Source organism: Neolamprologus brichardi, chromosome 1 (assembly GCF_056152115.1).
Source record: "Neolamprologus brichardi isolate AB-2024 chromosome 1, ASM5615211v1, whole genome shotgun sequence".
In the NCBI taxonomy this organism is placed as follows: domain Eukaryota; kingdom Metazoa; phylum Chordata; class Actinopteri; order Cichliformes; family Cichlidae; genus Neolamprologus; species Neolamprologus brichardi.
In genome coordinates, this window is record NC_142104.1 from 32,987,504 (window position 1) to 32,998,630 (window position 11,127).

General features: G+C 41.6%; 1 protein-coding gene across 2 annotated transcripts in view; it reads right to left on the reverse strand.

Annotated features, from left to right (window-relative positions):
• Positions 1–2,077, reverse strand: part of mpped2a (metallophosphoesterase domain containing 2a) — a 73,629-nt gene extending 71,552 nt beyond the window's left edge. The window contains exons 1-2 of one of the 2 annotated variants that reach the window (XM_035909109.2): positions 1,613–2,077; positions 172–281 (exon numbers count right to left, since the gene is read on the reverse strand). The gene's annotated coding sequence lies outside the window, so the exon portion shown is untranslated. The remainder of the gene's footprint in view (positions 1–171; positions 282–1,612) is intronic. The other variant, XM_006793757.3, reaches the window with a different exon arrangement.
• Between the last annotated feature and the right edge of the window lie 9,050 nt (positions 2,078–11,127).

Sequence of the window (11,127 nt, forward strand, 5' to 3'; positions counted from 1 at the left end):
AAGAGGTCTCCTTCCCCACTGACTGTAAGCCAAGCACAAAAACATATCCATGCTCCAATTTTGAAAGGATCCACTAGCAATTAATGAGATGCTATGGCATCTCTGCTCCACTGTACAACAAAGACTTAAAAAAGAAAATGCTGCTATGATGCATCCCTGGAGCTCACTCACCAGATCCGCTGTGAGTCTCCTTGCACCCTGAGCCTCCCTCCTGTCTGACCTCCCTAACTGATAGTAAAGTGGCCACTGTGGGCTTTGACAGCCGTTTTATACCAGACCTCCTGATGCAGCCATGAGCAAGAGAAGAAAAGAAAGAGGGAGAAAAAAATGCCCTCAATTTAACAAGTCTGTCATATCTTTTGGAGGGAAATCAACAAAGCTCGAGAGTTCACATGATGGTTAAATCCTTGGATGGAGAAGTGAGATAAAAACAAAAAAAGCAGCTGCTGGATAAACAAGACCCCAATTTAAACTTTTTTTTTTTTTTAAAGAAAATGTCCTATTTTCACTAAAGCATTGATTTATGTTTTCTGGGTCGGCTGCATCCTGCTTCCTATTATGCACGCTATAAATTTAAGTCAAAAAGATATATGCCAGCCGAGAAAAAGGTGGTTAAACTAGACTTTTAAAATAAAATAAATAAATAAATAAAAATTAAAAATGCATGAGCAAAATCTAAGCAGCTCCACTGCACACTCAACTCTTTACATTTCAAAGTGTGGAAAAAAAGAGTCACTTTAAAATCCTTGTTACACATGAAACAAGTGTATTGAGCTTCCTGGGCCTTAAATTAAAAAAAAAGAAAAGAAAATTCACTTCTGTACAAAACTGCCCTATCGGATGTCCTGCACTTCACCTCCTCTGCAATCAGTGCAAAATCTAGTAGTGCTGCTACTGCTGCAGTTACTCGGAAAATTTGCTTTTTCTCTGCAAATGTAGGCCGAAAATCTGTGTGCAGCATGCTCCACAGTCTTCTGATTTTGTGTGTGTGTGTTTCTATGTGTGTGTCGGGCTGCCGAAACTCGCCTGTCTGTCTCTACCTTATGGCTACAGTAGTAGCAACTAGCACTCTAGCTTAGCCTGCTAAACCTGCCCTGGCAATAGATTTTTTTATTATTATTATGCACGCTGTAGCTTCGCGTTGAGCTGCTTTTTTCTGTAACGTCGGTGCGCGCACACATGGTCGGTGCAGTCCTCGGATATGTAGCGCGCTCGTACGCCAGCATATAGCTAACTTCACGAGTAGAAATCACTCCGGTAAGCAGAGGAGGGGTTGAAGGCGAATAAATTGACCCTTTCTGATAACACGCACACACAACGATGCGTTCTATGCGCCGCTCGCTATTAACACCGCCGCTTGCAGGAACGTACACAAAAAGAAAGGTCCGTGCAATCCTGAACTCTGCTTCTGAGATACTAAAAGCACCCAAAGGTGGTCAGTGTCACAACATCGTCGCGCTAACCTCTGGCTCTTCCTCGTAAATGACAAGCCACCTTATAACCGACAGCTTTGTGTCAGGGGTTTCTTTTTCCCCCCTCCTAGTCTCCTCTCTTTCCCCCCTCATTCCCTTCCCTTTTCGGTTCTCAAAGAAAAGCGGAAAGGTTGTTCTACCTTCGTCGTGTGGGTTTTTTTTGTGCGTGTTTTTTGTGGCCGGAGAAAATAGTGTCGGGTCGGGGTCGCCCTCTACGCAGCGGCGGCGGAGGAGGCGGCGGCAGCGGCGGCGGAGGGACGCGGGTCCATGCGGCAGCAGCAGCAGTAGAGCGGGCAGGTTCGTACGCGACCGTCCGGGGGTTGCGGCAGATAGGGCAGAACCTTCGACCCGGCGGGACCTCTGCTGGCTCCTGTGGAAAGAAACCAGACAAGAAGAGAGCGGAGGGGGTAAAAGCCAGAGAGAAGGACGAGAGACACTGACAGACAAGAGGGGGAGAGAGAGAGATAGAGAGAGAGCGCGAGAACAGCTTCGGTCTGACGGAGGGGGAGCCGGAGTGCAGTGAGTCGAAGCTGCCACTGGGGTCAGAGAGCAGGAGCAAGCACAACCCCCCGCCACCTCCCGTGCGCGTGCCCTTACCGGCGGGCACACGCAAGAGGCAGGAGAAGTGGAGGGGAGGGCGGGGAAGGAGGAGGGTGCTCGCGCAGTCCCGCTCTATGCTGCATTCACTTACTTTCGGAAATGGCAAGTCTTGTCAAATGAATGAAATGAGTAAAGATGATTAGCCAGGATGAGTATTTTTTGTGTGTGGTAACAACAACAACGTTGCTTTGGAATAAATAATACTTTATTAAACCACAATGCACATTTACATAATTATTATTTTAAGCCCATGTTTCTAAAATGCCAGCTAATTTACAAAATATATAAGTATATAGAGCCTAGACTGCAAAAATGTGATATGTTGTAATATTCAATTGATTTATTGAAGATTGATCAGTCGTTTATGTGGCAACACTAAGATGCTGGGAATACATGTCTGTGGGGAAGAAAACAAGAACGTCTGGTATAAATGCTACAACTTACTAATGATGTGATCTTTCTAAAAGGGATTACAAGTAGTAGCAAATACGTTATTTATAAAGAGTTGTCAAGTGAGTTAGCTTTTAATAAATATAAGTTTCCAAGTATTGACTGATAGTATTAATATTTAAAATCTAAATTAATGCATTTTTGTGGCACAGAAAATTGTTGCCTGGAAAAAAGCTAAATTCTAAATTATTCAACAGAACTTTTTTTGTTTTTTAAAGAACATTACAAAGAGTCTGTAAGTATACCTAATGGCTTAATTAATGATTTATAAGTCATAGAATGCATGCTTATTAAGCTGGATCAAAGTACTTGTCTTAACATTTAGCTTACGCTATTATCATGCCTTGTCTTTTTTTTTATCTAGAGGACAAATCCAAATATCTATAATAGTTCATTCAGTGTCTTTTGAGAACATTAACAATAGACTTGGCAGATTACCAAACAGCCTTTAGTTACAGAGTAACACCATGACAAACACTCATCTCAGAAATATTTCATAACATGAAAACCTAAACCTTGAAATACTAAGAAGCATCCATCCAGGTTCTGAAATTTACTGTTCTCCCTCTGTGTCTTCAGTTGGCCATGAAAAAAGCTGTGGACTGGAAGGTTTGCTTTTGGATATCAGGCTTTACGCCATGGTCTAATAAAAAGGTTGTTGATTTTATTCCTTGAAATATGCAGTAATCAATACTTTGGTAGCTGTACCTTGAACTTGTTTGTAACAAGCATATATACTGAAGCTAACTGATTGTCCTGGCAGTGACAGACAGGAAAGTACTGATAGGAATGCACTTTATCTTTTATGGGTAAACTGGATACCTGTATGCCTCACTCTTTCCTTGTATTTGAGCATCAGCTAGCATGCACATTCTCACACTGAAACATAGATCAGTGGAAATGTTGACCTGGAATATTTTTTTCATAAGATCACAGATGTGTGGGAAATGGTGCCAGAGTGTAGAAGGTGTTGTAAAATCAATGATTAGAAGACAGCATGGCCCCTTTGGGTACACAAGTAAACAATACTAATGAGTACCTGTGGGAGTCCATCACACAACCTGAAATGGGGCAGCACAGTTTCCAAACTGGGAAAATCCTGAAACTTGGCCGACTGGTTGTAAAAGCAGCTTCCTGATCACCAGGGTTTAACTCACCGACTATCACTTCTCTGAAGTATAAGTGAAGTCTAGGAAAAAGGCTTGTCTTGATTTTCTTCAAACACATAATTTTTTGATTGATCTTGATTTTTTTTGTGTTTCTCTCTCATGGTGTGCAGCCTTTACTATGATCTGTTTGTTTAAAATGTATTTCCACATGAAACTGATGTCACATTTTCAGTATTCAAGGTATAAAGCATCAGATACCGCATTCGTGTAGAGAAATAATCTTATCTCAAGGTCTGGGTGCCATCAGCTTTGAATTATACTCTTTTTCAGTGCATGGTACAGGCTCTATTGTCATCACCTGAGCAAAGTAGGGTATCTGCCATCTTTAAAAAATCAAGTTTGGCTCAGTGGGAATTAACACAATTATTCAAACTATACTCTTGTACAGGGGTGCACATAAGTGGTCCGCAGGTGCGCATGCGCTGTCAAAATAAAAGACCCGCACCAGATAAGAAGTTGCAACGCGTGTTTGCATACATAAGATTTTCTGGAGGAAGACAGACATTTGTTTAGAACTCTTAAAGATGTGGAAGAAGCAAGCTCCTTTAAGCAATTACTTTGGTGATCCTCCACCTCTAAAGAAATGTCAGAAGGAGTCCAAACCGCAAAACAAGCGTGTATTCTCGGAAAAGTGGTTGTAGGAGGTGAGCTGGCTTCAAACAAATGATGAATGCACGGAGATGTGGTACAGAATATGCCGTGAAAATCCCACTCTAGCGGACAACTTCTTATCTGGTGCGTGTTTTTTATTTTGACAGCGCATACGCACCTGCGGACCACTTGTGTCCACCCCTGCTCTTGTATCATATAACTAACATATAATACTGTGCAAAAATCTTCAGCCACCTCTCATTTTTTATATTTTAATCGACTGTATTTTTGGAAATACAGTAGATAAGGCAAGAACAGATTTTGTACAATTTTAAAATCTGATGGTACATTTCTATTTTTATAATTCTGTCAGATTTAACAAAATCCCATACACCACTCTCTAAAATGTTGTCCCAAACCATGACAGTGCCACCACCGTGTTGTTACAGACGACTCTTTGTAAAAACGCATTGTACTCTCGATTTAGATTAATCTCTCCTGAAGACCTGTTGCTTCGATTTTTTGTTGGGTTCTTGTGTAATTTGATCTTTTCTCTTATTTAGTTGTATTATGAATCTTATTTCATACAATATTCTGTAAAGTTTATAAATCATGACACCATTTAGTGATAAAATGTTCAACACTGCAGGGTATCCTTTAGTCATATCCTGCTTTAAAACAAAACAAAATAAAATAAAAAAACAGTGCTTAATAAATCAATCAATGTGAGGTCCACATTTTATAATCACTCTGTAATCTTTCCTTAGTGGTTTGAAAGGTAATGCATTTTTTGTCCCCAGATAATGAGCCATACTAACTTTGAAAAACTGATTTTGCCAATTGAAACCACCCCAATCAGAAAACAGTGAACGCTCTACAGTGGTAATCCATCAGTGTCTTAAAGCACCTTTAGTCTTTTGCAATTCGTGGTGTTGAATCCAAGCTTCCACATACTGACATTCCACATACTGTTTACAACAAACATCCACTGCTCAAGCACAATGAATGGCGTGCTGTGTTTTGCACTGTTTGCTAAGTGTTCATTGTTCATTTGCAATCCTTACTACAAGTTTCTCCTCCAGGTGAGGCCCTGTCTCCAGGGCGCAGCAGCACAGAGCTGTATGGATGAAGGGTTTGTGCTGTTGAGTTTGACTGTAGCTTTGACTGGTAACTCAGTGTGAACTGATAACTGCATTAATCATTTTCTGTCTTGCAATCAATCTAATTTCAAATAATGTAAACATGCCAGCTGTAAGTTATTGTCCACTTCTGAAAAATGGAGGTGCCCAACTACTTCCATCATAGTTAATGATGCATCACATCTACAGGATATTCACAGCTCGGCACCACATGTGCACCACATATGCACAGAATGAACCCCCCCCCCCCCCCCCCCCCCCCCAAAAAAAAAAAAAAGAAGTTCTGAATTATATTGTTAAAGCTGTTGTTTGTAAGGGTGCTGCTGCCACGCGATGTTCACGTTCTCTTCACGTCTCGTTTTCTGGCCGTTCACCTTGACTTAATTCGCTGTTATTGTAGACCTTCGGTGTTACTCATAGTCATTCAGCTATAGTCTCATTAAACTACTGTTAGTGCGGAGTCATCATGTGTCTGTGAAGGGAAACCTCTTGCAGCAAACTATGTAATCTACTCAGAAAAGTTACCTGCACAGCTTGTAAGAAAACTGCAGAAGAGAGTATTGAGGATAAAGTGAACATTTTCATAGCAAATTGAAGGCTATTAAAAGTCTCAGCTTTAGGCAACATTAAAAAGATGAAACAATAAATCACTATATATTTTTTCTTTGGTCCTTATTAGACTAGAGTGTGTGTTGTGGGTCATGAGTTAAACTGCCTACAGACAAACTTTAAATAATTGATGATAATTTAAATGCTGCCACCTCTTTCCTTCACTGCTTATTGCAGCTTATTCCTTGATCCCATAAAGCCTTTCTTTGAAATATTATGGTTGACCTCCATGTTTGCAGCCTTCTCTGAATCTTTGAATCAGTCTCCACCTCACCTCAGTGACCACAGAGGATCTTGAGGTGAAAATCATTATACGTAAGGTAGAGCAAATCAAAATGAAGGGAAATTATTATTTTGCAATTGCTGTCTATCACTGAGTTCAACAGCAATTTAAAGCATTCAAGACTAAAAATATATATATAATAATAAAGCATTAATTTGTCAGTGCCAAGGCTATACCTTTTAATATACTGATGGGATTTTTGATGAGAAAAGGCTGCGTGGGACTATCCATAATGGGCCCATCTGAGAGGCTCCACCACATTTACATGTCTGCCAGTTGAGGCAGGGCTGGCTTTTTTCTAATTTTACTGACATGCTTCAATTTCCCAGGACCATCAGCGCATCCCCCCACTGCCACAACAGCCCTGCAAGTCATTTCCATTTGACTTTTCTCTTATCTGCGCAAAAAAAGAAAAAAAAAAGCATTTCCATCTACTAGCCGGGGGGTGTTAATGTGAAAGCAGGGTTTAAATTTTATGTGGAGAGGCCACATTTAAACATTTGACCAGCGTTTGTTCTCCTGACTGCATATAGAAAACTGATGATAGATACGGGACCAAATGTCAGAGAAAGAAATGGCTTTTGCTGTGAATGTTTTATTCAGCCCCGTGCCGCGCCAATCACATTTATACAATAGAAAATGTAAATGTTATGCAGAGTGCTAAAAAAAACCCACACTATATATTTTATGACCTTCTATAAAAGAGGGTAAAATGACTTTCCATCCAAATAAGGCAAAAAGAAATGGAACACATATTTAATGGGAGAAGGAAATAGGAGTGCAAGCTTCTTGCGGGAGGCACAGGGTGATATTCACTTAACCTACCGGCCGCGGCGGTTCACCGGCTCTAACCTGCATAGATTTATGCCCGTCTGTGGCACTGTCTGTCTTCACTGCCCGCCTTGCGGATAAATAAAACGAAAGGCCTGTCTGTCTGAGAGGCCCATTCACACATAGGCAGGAGTTGGGGTTTTTCAAATGTTAATGTCATTCAGATTTATGGGAGGCAGATAGATGGTTGCTGAGGGTATGGCAGGCTAGATACTGTTTATGTCATTGAAATGCACACAGACAAAAAAAATGTTTGCCCCTGAGCCACAGCAGCAGCAGCAGCACTCTTCTGGCACCAGCCTTGTGTTTAGAAATGAACACACAAAAATGAATACTATCTCAAGATTCAAGTTTTCTTTTTCTCACTTTTCCTCAGCCTGGTGTTATAGGACTGATAAAAAAAAAGTAGGGGAGAGGAACTGAAATCTACATACCAGCTAATTTTATTAGCACATAAAGTGCTTTTGTCCAGTGGAGCTTGAAGAGAAAGCGAGGAGCAGAAGTGTAGGACAGAAGAAAGGCAAAGAGAGAGCATACTGGCATGAAAGCCAAGTGTATTAATTCCCCTCCCATTCTCCTGCTGTGTTGTGATAGACTGAGTAATATGCAGGCTCACTTTCTCTGCCAAAGGCTAGACGGAGGCTCACTCAAGAGGACTCTGTGAGTCAGTCTCTCTCTTTTTGCCTCCTCTCCGTCTCTTTCTTCCCAGGCCCCTTTCAACTTTAGCAGTGGTAAACTGCAAAAATAAAACAATCACTTCATTTCCCGCCCCACCACCCCTGAGATCCAGCTTTACTCGCAACCATTCAACACAATCAGCGTGCCTCCGCTCCATCTCTCCATCTCTCCATCTCTCCATCTCTCCCCACATGTGTGTGAAAATGGTCAATACTGTATAAATTAGGAGAACTCTGAGGCACGTTGTGATCCACGTGGAGTGAGCGTGTATTAAATTACGTTAATTGACTGGATGAAGTTCAGAGGAGGACAACACTGGGCTGCACTCAGTCCTCAGCTGCTCTGCTGAAGTGGCTCCTGTTCTCCTCAGGTGATGACCTGAGCAGGCACATTCACAATTAATCCACTATTTATTCTATCACGGTGATAACTTTCTTTCCGTCCTCTGACTGCATTTTCCAAGAACTCCATGCACAGTTTTACGAGTCAAAGCCTGTAAGTCCACATGATGTATTCCAGTGTGTGGTATATGCATGTGGCGCACTTAGTATTGTGGAAACCAGAAAGTGCATTACATATTCAATGGCCTGAACAAACTGATTTAAAAAAAAATTCCAGTAATATTTATGATGTCTTTCAGCAGTCATTTGGCATGAGAGCCACTTATCCTTCCTTCTTTTGAAATTCACTTTAAGCCTCTTGTTGGGCAGATAAATGGCAGGAAGGGGTTAGACTTTTAACTTGTTTTTGCTCTTGTTGTACAATAAAATGCTAATATTGAAATGCTGTTTTCAGTGTTCTGCCTGCTGTATGTAAAAGGGTTGAAAACACAGCACTTCCCTGTGTGCTTGTGTGTATTTGTGGGTGCAAAGGTTCACCATTACACTTGCTTCTAAGGATCAGGCGAGTAAGAGGGAAAGGAGCAAATAACAACGGGATAAAAGCATGTCAGCAGGTCAGCTGGTCAGACAGTGAGGGCTGATCTTCCAAATGCAGAGACTCACCCAGAAAACAGAGCGACAGAAAGAGGGCAGAGACCGCAGATGAAAGCCAATGAACTCAAAAACAGCAGAGAGAGGGAGAGAGAGAAGCAGAGAGAGGAGGACGATTCCTGTGAACATAAGATTAAAGGAAATATGCACACTTAAACAATGTTAAAATTACCCCTGGAAGCATACCATGCTTTGTTTCAGCTGGCTTTGCACCTCTCAGCTTTGCTAACCTCTTGATGCAGAGGGCACGGCTGAGTTGCAGACTCCAGTGTTCCATCTGCCTTCGTTTCAATGATGCATCAACTTAAAAAAATTAAACTTTCTGGAGAAAAAAACCCAGATGCTCACATTTCTTTTCTTTGCTTCTAGTTTCAGCTTCTTCTATTGCCATACCAGTGCTGATGCACAGGTTTGGGTTAAAATTGTTGCCAAAGAGGTACATGTTGTTGAGTTGAAATGCTTATTCATATTGACTGCTGGTGTGCAGCTAGGAGGCAAGAAAAGTTTTTGGACAATTCTAATATCTGATGGTACCTTTCTGCGTTTTGCTGTGAAAACCTCCTTCGACATCTTCCATGCAAACCGCAAGCCACAGCTGTCCATAGTTTTTATGGGAGATGTCCACTTGTCTGCAAACAGCTGCCAACTACTCTCCAAGAGGCTGTGAATCTGTGAGAAGTGCAACATAAAACAGAAACAGACTGTATAAGCTGCACATTTTGATACATGATGGCTGCACCAATTAGGTATAAGTTTTACTTCGAATGTGATGCTTTGGGTGTGCGTCATACTTCCTCAAGTTTTACTACCGCTCATGAGTAGATAGTGAGTGTTTGCAGACCAGTTGGCGTCTTCCATGCAAAGTGCAGCAACTGTGGCAATCTGCTAATGGCCAAAGCAATCACAGGGAAGTTTTCAGCACAGCTCCCTCTTTTACCTACAGTATCAACGGCCAGCACCCTCCAGAAACCACACACAACCAGGGAATACAAATTTCATCACTCCGCACACATGGCACCCAAGTGGGCTTTAAGTCAAATAGTTTGTCTTCCCTGTTTCTGTCTTATCTTGCAGTCTACTTTGTTGTTTTCTTGGTCAAAATCAGTTGGCTGTATATTAGATTTTTCTAGAGCCACTGCAGACTTTGACATTAGCACAATTAGACAGGACTTCTCTCTACAGCTGCCACTTTTCTTTCTTTTCCAGAGACTCTAGTCTTAAACAGTGTTGGGGAGTAACGGAATACATGTACCGCCGTTACGTATTTAAAATACAAAATATGAGTAACTGTATTCCGTTACAGTTACCGTTTAAAAAGGTGGTATTTAGAATACAGTTACTTTGTTGAAATAAATGGATTACACGGCGGTACTTCCCTGTTTCATATTGTGGCGGGTCAGGCGTGTTTGGGTTTTGTTTGACAGCTACGTTCTGTTGTTCCAGGCGGCAGCGTTACGGTTGCCATGGTTACAGGGTGACGCTCTCTCTCTGCGTGTTTCCTGGGTGAGAGAGGCCTTGTTGTTGTTGTTGTTGTGCTAAGCTAATAGGCAGAATGCTACAGGTATAGCTCTAAAGAATGTAGCATCATAGGCAGTGTAGTTCGTGCTGCAGGGAGAATGGACTGCCATACACGTTATGTGTCTGTGAGCGAGGGAGGGAGGAAAAGGAAAAGTACGAGCTGTCATCGAGCAAAAACGGGAGCTGGAAGCATGTAAATATAATAATAACCACTGCAGCCAAGAAGAGTGCCTGACGAGCCCAGTTGTAAGTGCTATTAAGAGTCGACTGTACACCGTGTTCCTGTTTTCCTCCGAAACAATAAGTTCCGTTGGAGCAGCCTTTCAACGCCTCTCTCTGTCTCTCGCTACCAAAGTTGACCCAGACAACAAAGTAAAGCTAGTTTTCGGCTACGAGCCTGACACAGAACCCACCGTATTAGCCAGAGGTCCCTTTACTACGGTTCGGAGCCGCGGACCTTCAGTAATAGTAATAAATCACAGCAATAGTACATTCATGTAGTTGTAAAAAGCATGATAATATATTAAGTAATCCAAAGTATTCAGAATACGTTACTCTCATTGAGTAACGTAACGGAATACGTTACAGAATACATTTTGGGGCATGTATTCTGTAATCTGTAATGGAATACATTTTAAAAGTAACCTTCCCAACACTGGTCTTAAAGGGTATGCCTGTAGGCCTGTTTCCAGCTCCATGTTTTTTCTTTTCTTGGACTCCACTGGTGTAGCTTTGTATGATTCACAATTCAAAGACAATAATCCTTATTCATGTTTTGTGCTTACAGTTGGAGCC